The sequence below is a fragment of the Acanthaster planci genome, linkage group LG01 (genome assembly GCF_054643075.1).
Source record: "Acanthaster planci isolate LZ-2023a linkage group LG01, COTS_SCS, whole genome shotgun sequence".
Lineage (NCBI taxonomy): Eukaryota > Metazoa > Echinodermata > Asteroidea > Valvatida > Acanthasteridae > Acanthaster > Acanthaster planci.
Genome location: NC_141777.1, coordinates 8326832 through 8337586, shown reverse-complemented (window position 1 = coordinate 8337586; position 10755 = coordinate 8326832). Strand labels below are relative to the sequence as shown.

The 10755-nt window shown below is 41.3% G+C and overlaps 1 long non-coding RNA gene across 1 annotated transcript; it reads right to left on the bottom strand.

Annotated features, from left to right (window-relative positions):
- Positions 1-584: 584 nt before the first annotated feature.
- On the bottom strand, positions 585-8473 carry LOC110979264 (uncharacterized). Its single transcript, XR_015427243.1, has 2 exons — positions 8251-8473; positions 585-6291 (listed from the first exon to the last, which is right to left on the bottom strand). It is a non-coding gene; the product is annotated as an uncharacterized LOC110979264 (long non-coding RNA).
- Positions 8474-10755: the final 2282 nt, after the last annotated feature.

Here is a 10755-nt window from a genome sequence, read left to right as displayed (position 1 = left end):
TGTGAATTCGCATTAAAATGGTGTCAATTGGTTTCGAAATTGTCCAACTGAGAAAAGGTCCAAAGTTACTATTCAAACCAATTGAACCTAATTGGATTCCAATTGATTCTATGCAAAGCAATTGGTCATGGAATTTGTATACTAATTGATAAGTGAATTGGATCCAATTGGTATGTGAATTGGTCTCAATAGGTAAATGAATTGGACACTTTCAGTAAGGAATGGCTTTCTCCAACGGTGTCTCCCGTAGTATTCCGACCCCCCCAGCAGATAATCCTGGATCCGCCCCTGTGATTCCGAAGATGAACATATGAAATTCAAATAAAACAGTCACAGGCAGATAACAAGATGGTTTCGTCTCGCACAACAGGGAGCTGGATCTTGATTAAAATTCACGGTGGGCTTGACAGGCAGTTATTCTTGGTTGCCAAAACGGGTCGTGCAGGAATAATTTCATTCCTCCACGGAAGGGGCGCCAATTAAAGCGCGCAGAAAACAGTATCCAAATCACGCATCTGTAACTTCGTTCAGCATTACAACAGATCCGCAGACTGCAAAATAACTGTGAACACAGCATGCAGCACTAGGATGCATATAAAATTGCTGTTTGATTTTTAATTGTGTCATTGACCACAGAAATCACTGTGAAAAAAAATACATGAAATACATGTAATGGAAACAATGCATACTTCTATAAAGTATAATGTTTACAAGATTACGTCCAAATCTAGGATCTCGTCAAACGCCCTTGCAGTGTGCGGGGCCGAGGAGGGCTGAAGTGTCAACTCATAGACCCAGGTCCTGCTCAGGAGGGGACTGAAAACTGCTTGTTTTTTTAAAAGAAGTTAGAGGATGAAATCGGACAGAGCTGTGTACAGAGAGTGGCTTCAGCCTCCGATATTGGAAACAAAGTGGCTGATCGCTATGTGCGCAGTAGACTTTGCGGCCCTTGTGCACTGGCACACACACCTGCTAGTTTGTTTTCAACAACGGTGACTCATACGTCGCAAATCTCCAGAATGGGACAAAGTACAGACCTTTGGAAGAGACACGGAAAGACAAAACCCTCTCCACCCCTAGTTACGCCACTGCCTTGGTCAACACTTCCATCGTATGTGCACAAAATGAACGTGTGTTGGTTATTAAACAATCATGTAATTTACAGTGGAAAGCTACCCAAAAAAGCTTAACCTTTCTTTCACTAACTTCTAGCAGGAAGTAACTATCGATGTAATTATGTACGTGTATAAACAGACCAATAGATACATGGAAGCTTAAGGGAAAAGTGAGTCAGCTTTTCTGTTAACTGCTTCTACACCGAATCGAGAATTCACACTAAGTCATTTCAAAATTACTTTTAGAAATATATCAGGGACCTTACTTTACTGTTGATACCATCTTGTTGACAATACCAGACTAAAACAGGCTAAAATGCCATCAACATCAAGGCACTGTAAATTCCCCACCTTAACAGCATAATTTCATGACAATATGTGACACTAAACCATTTCCAGTACCCTGCTCTTTCCGGATATCAAACTGTATGACTTTTAAACACTGGAATCACATACTTCATACTGCATTACTTCAAGATGGTAAAAATATCAACATTTCATAGGCAAGCAACCAAAAACCGCACTGAGCCTAGCACAGCCTATACCATCAAACCTTCCAGATGTACACAAACAGTGATACAGTTCCTTGAACAACATCCATTTTAAAATGTGACAAGATGGGGCTGGAAAAAGGGCTTTGCTTATGTTACCAGTTAGCGCACACCAATTTGTAGTTGTTCAAACGGCAATACTCTAAATAGGTTACACAAGTAGTGCACCAAGGGTTATTACACAAGAAATCAACTTCGTACTTGCCCTAAAAAAGAAAGAAAAAAGAAACAGAAAAGTACATGCATCTACAAGAAGGCAAACTTGGGTTTTAAACAGATCTAGTTGAAAACTGCATGTTCAACCCTGTTTTTCAAGTGCAAACTAATAGGAAAACACATATACATGTATCCTACAACCAAATATGAACATCTGTTTTCATTTGTTCATAACAAATAAATAGCAAACTAACAGAAACATCCAATTCATGTAAGGGAACAAGGACTGGATAAAACATATAGGAAGATGTTGGTTGGGAAAACTACGTTGAAAAGGAATAAACCTTGAATAACTGACGGCATAAAAATCAAAGAAATGTTTGAAAATAACAAATGGAAAAAACACAATCGGAAAGATGGATACCACTGCAGTTATAGGCTTCTAAAATTACTGTTAAGCCGAGGGGCTAATTTCATGAGTGAAGAAAAGTTTCCTGAGCCATCGGAAAGTTCACTCAGCAAAAAATGGGTTACAAGCCACTTCATGCTCTGCATGTATATACCGCTCACAGCAAGCTAATACATGCATCTGCTTAACATAGGTATCTGTTGAGTAATGTCCTTTGACTTACAGCTCCATGAGAAATTAACCCTCATGGGGTAAAGTGGCTGGACGTACAAGTTAAAATATATGCTTCTCAAGCAGGGCCTTTCCCTGTATTTTTTTAATACTGGAGTCATATCAAAGCCTAGAAGGCATAGAAGTGAAACATTCGCCTCGCAAAGTGTCCAGTCACAAACTCTGCTTTCATCAGTCCAATTAACAGTGAAAATGAAACGTGACACAAAGGACTTCAACCTTGGAAAACACTCCAGCAGAACGACCACAGTTGAGGCTCAGGAAGTCCCTTTACTTTCACAAGTGCATAAAATTTCAGCTAGCCTGTTACAAAGATTCAATACATGTAGGTCACTTTCTATGTCTGTGGAATTTGACAACAATATGCCAACTACCTGTAGCATTGCCGATCTTAATTCATTTTAACGCAGTTTTCACAGGAAGGAAAAAAGAAAGAAAAACACACCGGCTGTTTTCACAATCTACAAAGTTCAAAGTCACTCTCTTTTGCTCAAGCTTTGAATCTAGAGAACAATGCACTGAATATGTTTCTTTGATTGCAAAAAGAAAGATTCCTAGCAAAGTATGTACAGAACTTGCTCACAGTCAGCAAGAGAAATGTGCATTGCTGTTCACCAAAAAAAAAAGGAAAAAATCACATAGTTATACATCAACTATTTAACAAAGCAAGATACAAAAATCAAACAAAACCCAAGCCTCTGAAAACTGTTTTAACTTTTTATGATGACTGGAAGCTTAAAACAAAATATGTCCTTCTTGTCTTGGTCAAGTAGTTCCCACTGCACGTAGAGTTCAAGCTGCAACAAAAAAGCACAAACGTCAAAATGTAATTTGAATAACAAAGCCTTGTGCATATGTATGTATCCAACTGCATAGAGAGGAATCCAATGATCATGGTAATGCTATGACTGGTCAGTGGCATAACCCCTCCCCGTATCCCTCCCCCCCCCCAATTTTGTTGAAATACACCCAACCTATGTACAAGCTACAGTTTATTTGCTTCCAGTGCCCCCCTTGAAAAACTGTGTTCACTCCTGAGTGCAGCATCAGAAACTTCAACTCCTAACTACTGTCACTGGTCATTTGCGGTGGCCCCCGGTAATGGCAGCAAAGCATTGAAATAACTGTACAGCCATAGTTCTGTGACAGACACACCATACAAAACCTGGCACTAAAGTGTGGCCTCTGGAAATGTCCAGGAAAACATTGCTGGATTCATCTACAATGATTTAACAAGCAGGTGAACAGCCATTAAGGCTCATGTGCTGATCAGCAGGCAATCTAGGGCATGTTCGAGCAATGGTCACTTTGGCTCGGTACCCAAGTAATATTTTTGTGCAGTGATTACCAAGGAAAATCAACAGGCTCTTTTGCTTAGTCTTGTTTCTAGATTAATCTGGTCCACAATTCTGTTTCATTCTCCATGTGCCAGCTTTCCAAAAAAAATTAGGCCAGAGAGGAACTTTGGTGGTTTTTGAAATGGATTTACAAGGAACAGCTAAATGGTTGAAGTGGACAGATTGAAACAGAAAAAGCCAGATAATATTGGGGGATGCAGAATCCACAGAAAAACTAGCAGAGCGGTTGTAAGAATGACAACACCACACAGCGACTTGTACATTTTCACATGAAATCCACCTGGCTGGTTGGGCTGTGACAGGGAATTTTCATTTTAAACCTGATTCACATTGGGCCAGAAAAAAATCACGTGTTTCCACAACTTTCTAGTTTACCACCCAAAGCTTGAAAATCACAAGGAAATATGATATTATTTTCTACAAAATATTAAACAAAATAAAAAAGTATGGTGCCCACCCAGACGGAGATAGTTTGCTATCATGTGTTTAAACCTTTAACCAACCATTACATCAGTGACTATGCAAAGTATAAAATAGATCAGAGAGTCACTTGCAAAAAAGTTTGATAAACATTACTCCCACCCTAATATTTGGCCTCAAAATTATCCACCAAAGAAACATCCTTTTGGCAGCATGTATGCTGTGCAATCCACCCTGAGCTGAAGTGCATCCTCACCGGCAAAAGAAAGACAGATGGTACTAAGTTTTCCAACCAGGTTCTTGCACGTGTTCGGCGTGCACGCGAAGGCCATACATTCCAGAGTAAATTCATTGTGTGTACTAAGCGTGCTCCACGTCAAACGCGCATAAACTTACGCGCCTTTGCAGTGAATGCATACCAAAGGACAGTCAATTTCATTTCAAACACGCCCCCTTTTGTTCCTGCTCGGAGCGGATAGGCTCATGTGCTGATGATGTCATACTCTACTTGCATGTGCACATTCCTCTGTAGACAGTCTGAGTGTCACCTGTTCTACTCCACCATGTGCACAGACGTCTGGTAACCGCATGCATGCAGTCTTTAGGCCGTGTGGCGTATCATCCAATCAGAGCTGTCATTTTTCATCCGAACGGTGGTGGAGTATATTGATTGGTCAAATCATGACTTGGCAGATGATGGCATTAATGAAGGGTGACTCTTATTTTAGGAATTGCTCAACTTTAACCGAAGTTCAAGCTATGGACCAGATACATCAAGAATTAGGCTTAAGTGCTTCTATTATAGTAAAGTAAGTAAAATTGAAAATCTTGGGAAACAACAGTTTCCAAAAAGTTTTTAACCGGACCCTGACTCCAACCCCACTACTTGCATGCAAAATGCTTTCCGGCCAAAGGTACAATAAAAGACACCTCCTGATCAGCCAAAATCACAGGGTCTTGCATAATTAATCATGAAATCTCCAAACATGTAATAGAGATTCATCTGCAAGAGTCTGTCTATTACATTATAAGACAATATGAGCCCTTTGCCCACTGCAAATGGGAAAGCATCATGGGAAAGCTCGTATGCAAACAATGTGTGGCATTAGTCGTCAGTGCAGAGGTCTATTATCAGAAACTCAGCGACAATGGCTGTTTCTCATCACTTACGGAGGATTATCTTTCTTCACGTAGAGCTTCGGCTTCGTAGAGATTTTTGCTGGATGGCATCAAGGGGGCATTTTGATATTTGCTTTATCGCAGGCATCCGTGTAAGCTGTCTTATAGGGCAAGAGCACACCATCGATGAGCCCATGAACGCTTGTGTTGGCCGTCTTTGCCATTGATCACCTGTTGCAGAAAGAGGTGTGGTAGACAATAGAGGATTTGTATGGTAGGCACGTTGCAAGGCAGTTATTTTGTGCATACCCTGTGGAAAACAAGCACTGGCTGCATAAGATGGCAGCCGTGCAAACCCATACAAACCTATATGACTTAACATTGACTGTAAATGCGATGTGAATTTTGATTTACTCACAATTCAAATGACATGGCTGACTTGGGATGTGACCTATTGACTCGTGTGATGTATGACTGACTTGTGATTTGAATTGCGAACTTGACAACAGAAAAATAATGCAAATCTACAGGAAGCACAACAGCGCAGATTTTAAAACTAATAGGGTAAAAACAATGCGATTACTCAATACAGTTTTGTCTGAACAGGTAGTCATTATTTGAATTAGTTTTACATTGTGGCGATCATCATATTTTAGACTTTATTCATTTGGGTTATTTTCCATGGGCATAAAGGATTCCTTTCAGAACTCATAAGTGAAAAAAACTGATTGAATAAAATAAGGAACAGGTATCCTTAATAAAAATTTTGAATGACTGGAGTGGGGGATTCTCACACATTAAATGCAATACTCACTTTTCATAGTAAAGTCAATGGCAAATGAAACGTTGTTCCCTTTTTAAAACAGTGCACGGCGGAGTAGGGCCGCCCGACACGGTGACCTTGTTGATAATTCCTGTCAAGGTTTTATCAGCTGTTTTCAAGCAAAACGAGACCCCAAATTAGTGATAAATATCAAGCACCAGTACACTCATGTTCAATCTCCATATAAAACATTGGAGAGTCAAGGCGGACGAAACAACAGACAGAGTCCTAAATGTCAACACGGTTGGACATGGCAAGTCACACTTGGGCGTTATCTGTGACAAGGCATGGGAGAAGATGACATGACCGTGGGAATTTAAAAAGTGCAGGGGGGTGGACATCTTATGACACTAGTAGAGGGGTGCTGTTCACAACACAAATACATATCTTACGTATACTTACTCCCCTTAATCTTACATTGAAATGGCGTTTTCCAAGCTTTTGTCATTTTCTGCCCTTTTCAGTACTACAGAATACATTCTGGGTATTGAGAAGTAAAAAAAACACCTCAAACTCCTTTTTTTTCTCACCTCAAAAATGGGAGAGGGGAGGGGAAATGATCCAATAGCCCCCCCCCTGGTCAAACAGCAGGAGATACATGTACATGTATAAACATTTACCCCCAATCCCCTCTCCTCCAGGAGAGAAGGGGGGGTCACCCTGCTGGTGACCACACCAGCTTTCCTTTTCACTGCATAGGGGATAACAGTTATTCATCAATTGCTGTATTCACTAAACATTTGGGTGTGCAGGATTTCAATGACCACAGGATGACGAAACCACTTTTGGCTCATATAGATTAGTAATGCAGAAAAGTCAGCACTGTCAGATCTTGATCATGCTTGGCATAAATGTGCATCAATTTTGGGAGCCGAAAGGGATGTTTGCAATATCAGAATTTTCATTGTAATGATGTTTATTTAGTCACGTTAGTATAGCCGTGTTCCGCGCAATCTTGACTCTTACACAAAAATGCACTGGAAATAGGAACCAGACAAGTCTAGACCAACAACTAATGGATCATGGATTTTATTTCCTTAAAAAAAATCCTCCAGGGGTATGAATCTACTAAAAAAGAAAAACACAAACATATGTAAGAAGTAAACTCGTTATCTAATTGAGCAAATACATGTAAAACAATTAAGGGCGAAAAGGGAAAAAAATCCCATGACGAGTGGGCTCGATCCTAACATGTCAGGACTGCAAGCGCAGCGTGTGTACCGTTTGTGCCACCGCAATGCCAAGACATTGGGAACTTGAAATCTTATACAGATTGGCAATGATAATTGTGTAATGCTGTAAGTCACATTACAGTTACCGTAATGGAATCAGGTCCCCCTTACCGACTCGCCCCTTACCGACTCGCCCCCTCGCCAACTCGCCCCCTGACCGACTTGCCATCAGTGTCAGATTGCGTATGTGTCGAATTTACTATAGCCGCGCTTCCTCCGCATCTTGGTTCGACCATTTTCGGTGGCGAGGTTAGCATCTTTACTTGTTTTCATTGCATGACCGCCATCAGGACACGATGCGCAACATGCACTGGGCTGTGTAGCTGTGACAGACTGTGAGACTTAGAAATCCCAAGCCACCGAAAATGGTCGAACCAAGATGCAGAGCAAGTACGGCTATTGGTAAAGCTCGAGACGTGCGCAATCTGATAGGTGATAAACACAACGGCATGAAAGTAGCGATCGATGGCGAGTGGAAGTGAGAGACTGGTGAGCAAAAATCTCATTTTTTTAAAAAAATAGGCCAACTCAGTCTCATGCTCTGAAACCTTGTTCCCCCTTTTCATAAGCCTTGCTGTCAGGGGAAATTTTGATTGAATAGCTTTGTTTCACCTGTGAATCATTCACCTATCAAGTTTGATTCCAAAAAGCCATAGCGTTACGACACCATGTAATCTGTACTGGCGCCGTCACACCATGGAAGGAAAAGCAGCATGACGGAGTAGTGACTACAGTGTACATGTACTTTACTTTGAGTTCTGGAAGTAAGAACCTGCTTGAGCATTGTTGAGCTTGAGTTAAGCCCTACAAATTTAGTTTTTTTACGGATAACTTACTGCATGGTAGATATTGTGTCGCGTGGCATGTACTTGCTGCCACTGCCAACACCAGGACCACAAAATTTGTCAAGTTTGTAGAAATCATGGTGATTTTGAAAGAGATCGTGACAAAGTTTTACGTTGACCAACTACCGACCGACTGGCCTCCTTTCTTCCAGGACTTCTCTGAAAAGCCCACGTGACATATCACAGTAGTGAGTCACGTGCCATCAGGTGATCCTATCACAAAGAGGGCGCTCTAAAAAGCACTGGACTTGAAGGGTCCAGTCCACTAATTCAAGCCCCATTGAATACACTGTAAAATCAGCACCGTTCAGGGCCCAATAGCATGCACGCCAACATCCCTGAGATTTCTGAAACACAAATGAAATTCTTGTCTGGTCACTTATCTTTCAATTTCTTTTCAATTTTTTGTGGGTTAACCAATTACATTTTTAATTATTCCCACAAAACAAAATCACCCCCCAAAAAGTGATTTTTCCGAAGTCTGATTGCAGCCATTTTTCAAGTGGCAACCCTCAACTTTCTCGGGCACTTAGGACCATTTTTCAATCGTAGTTTTCAGCCCTTCTGCCCTCATATGAAAGCTCAAAGACCCAGGGAGTTGATCCTGGCGACGATTTACACAATCTCACCATTTTGGGGGCCAAACAATCTCTTTTTTCAAAAGATACTGTGGGGGCACGTTTAATGCTAATGAGCTGGTCAGAAATTCTCACTTGAATTAGTGGTCTGCACCCTGAAGCTCTTTCGACAGTTGTGACAAAATACCCCACTTCAGAGATCAAGAAAGACATTCAGGAATTTCCCTGGTGTTGGAGACACATCACATCAAAGCTCCTTTTTGTCATCTTTCATTTGGTTTTCAATTTTAGTGTGCTAATTGGTGACTTTCGAAGATATCGCTATCCAAACATGATCACCCCTAGGCCCTAAAAGTCCTTTATAATTTCAAAAGAGTGATATGCCACACTCAATTGTCTAGTGTTTCCAGAAAACAAGCCCTCAGTCCTACTTTTAAGTCCAACCCTTCTTTCCAGCAACCAGTTTCGTCCTTAATTGAAATAGCAAAGAATTCGAGGGTATGTCAATCGTAATGTTGACCCCCCAGGTACCGTTCTGCTACATGGCCTGAAAGTCAAGATTTTGTCGACCAACAGATCAGGGCGCGCATTGTTTGGGTCAACCAAAATCTTGCAGCACAATATAATACGGCCGTTTCACAATAGTGCGCCACCAAGAGTTTGCCACGCGTTGGCCAATCACAATGCGCGACAGTTGTCGACCTAATGCGCGTTTAGAAAGGGTCGACAAATTTCGAGCGTTGTGATTGGCCAACGCGTTGCAAACTTTTGGGGGCGCCCTATTGTGAAACGGCCGTATTGTAATCAACTGCACTATTATTATGGCAGCTGACATAAGGCCTAACCGTGCAGCACTTGGGGGATGTCTGCACAATTATTATTATACCTAGTCTCGAGATGCCACAAAGTGTTGCTGGCCCTGTAATGGTGAGACTTAGTGAGACTGAACATAATCACTTTACCAGTCAGTATGACCGGAACCCGGCGAATTCGGGGACTCCTTTAAACTCCTATTACAAATCGGCGGAAGATTCATATTGGAGGACAAAAGGAATTGTGGACCCGCCGTGCCAAATGGCGGGACCGCCACAGCTCAGTGATGCAGTCAAGTACTTAGTACAAGAACTGATTTTCAACTTGAGGTACGAGTACTTGTATCTCCCAAGTACAAGTACTTCTAATTACGAGTACAAGTCAGAGTCCAGGTAAATATTCAAATTTCTTTGTCAAAATGTTTTAAATTTGCAACTGATTGTTTTTATAAAAATCTGCCATAGCATTCCCAAATGTTTAGGTGAAGTTGCAGATTATTTAGTCCCAAAACTGTGCACGTGTATTTTTGGCTCCTTGGCAAAACATACAGTAGCCTACCTCGATGCTCGAGTACAATTTTATTCCGACTATTTTACAGCCCGAGTACAAGAACTGTTGTTCGAGTACGAAAAGTTGGACATTCGAGTACAACTGAGACACGAGTACTCTGAAATGGAGTGGTACGCGACTAGTAGTACTCGAATACAAGTATAGGCCTACCGATTTCGAGTGCTACAACACTGCTGCCGCTGTGGTCCATCATGTATAGTCCTCATGGTGTTAGGTTGGCACCGCACCGCTGGCTGTCATTACTATCTTCAATTATCGGTAGCAGTATTATATTAATCAACAACACAGCTATTGCGTCAGATAATTCCTGCATTTATAACAGTATGGTCACTGATGATGAAACGGTTGAAAAATAGTGATTTGGGACTCATACACAGCAAGATAAGAGTAAAAGTTAGCCAATTAGTTCACGATAGGACCAGCTTACATCGGCTTTACTCATTTGCGCCGAGGAAACTAAATTCACAAATGGTGTTACTCAAATAGAAAGAGTTGCTACAACAATCAAGGCTCATCCCGTTTTACAGTCGTTTCT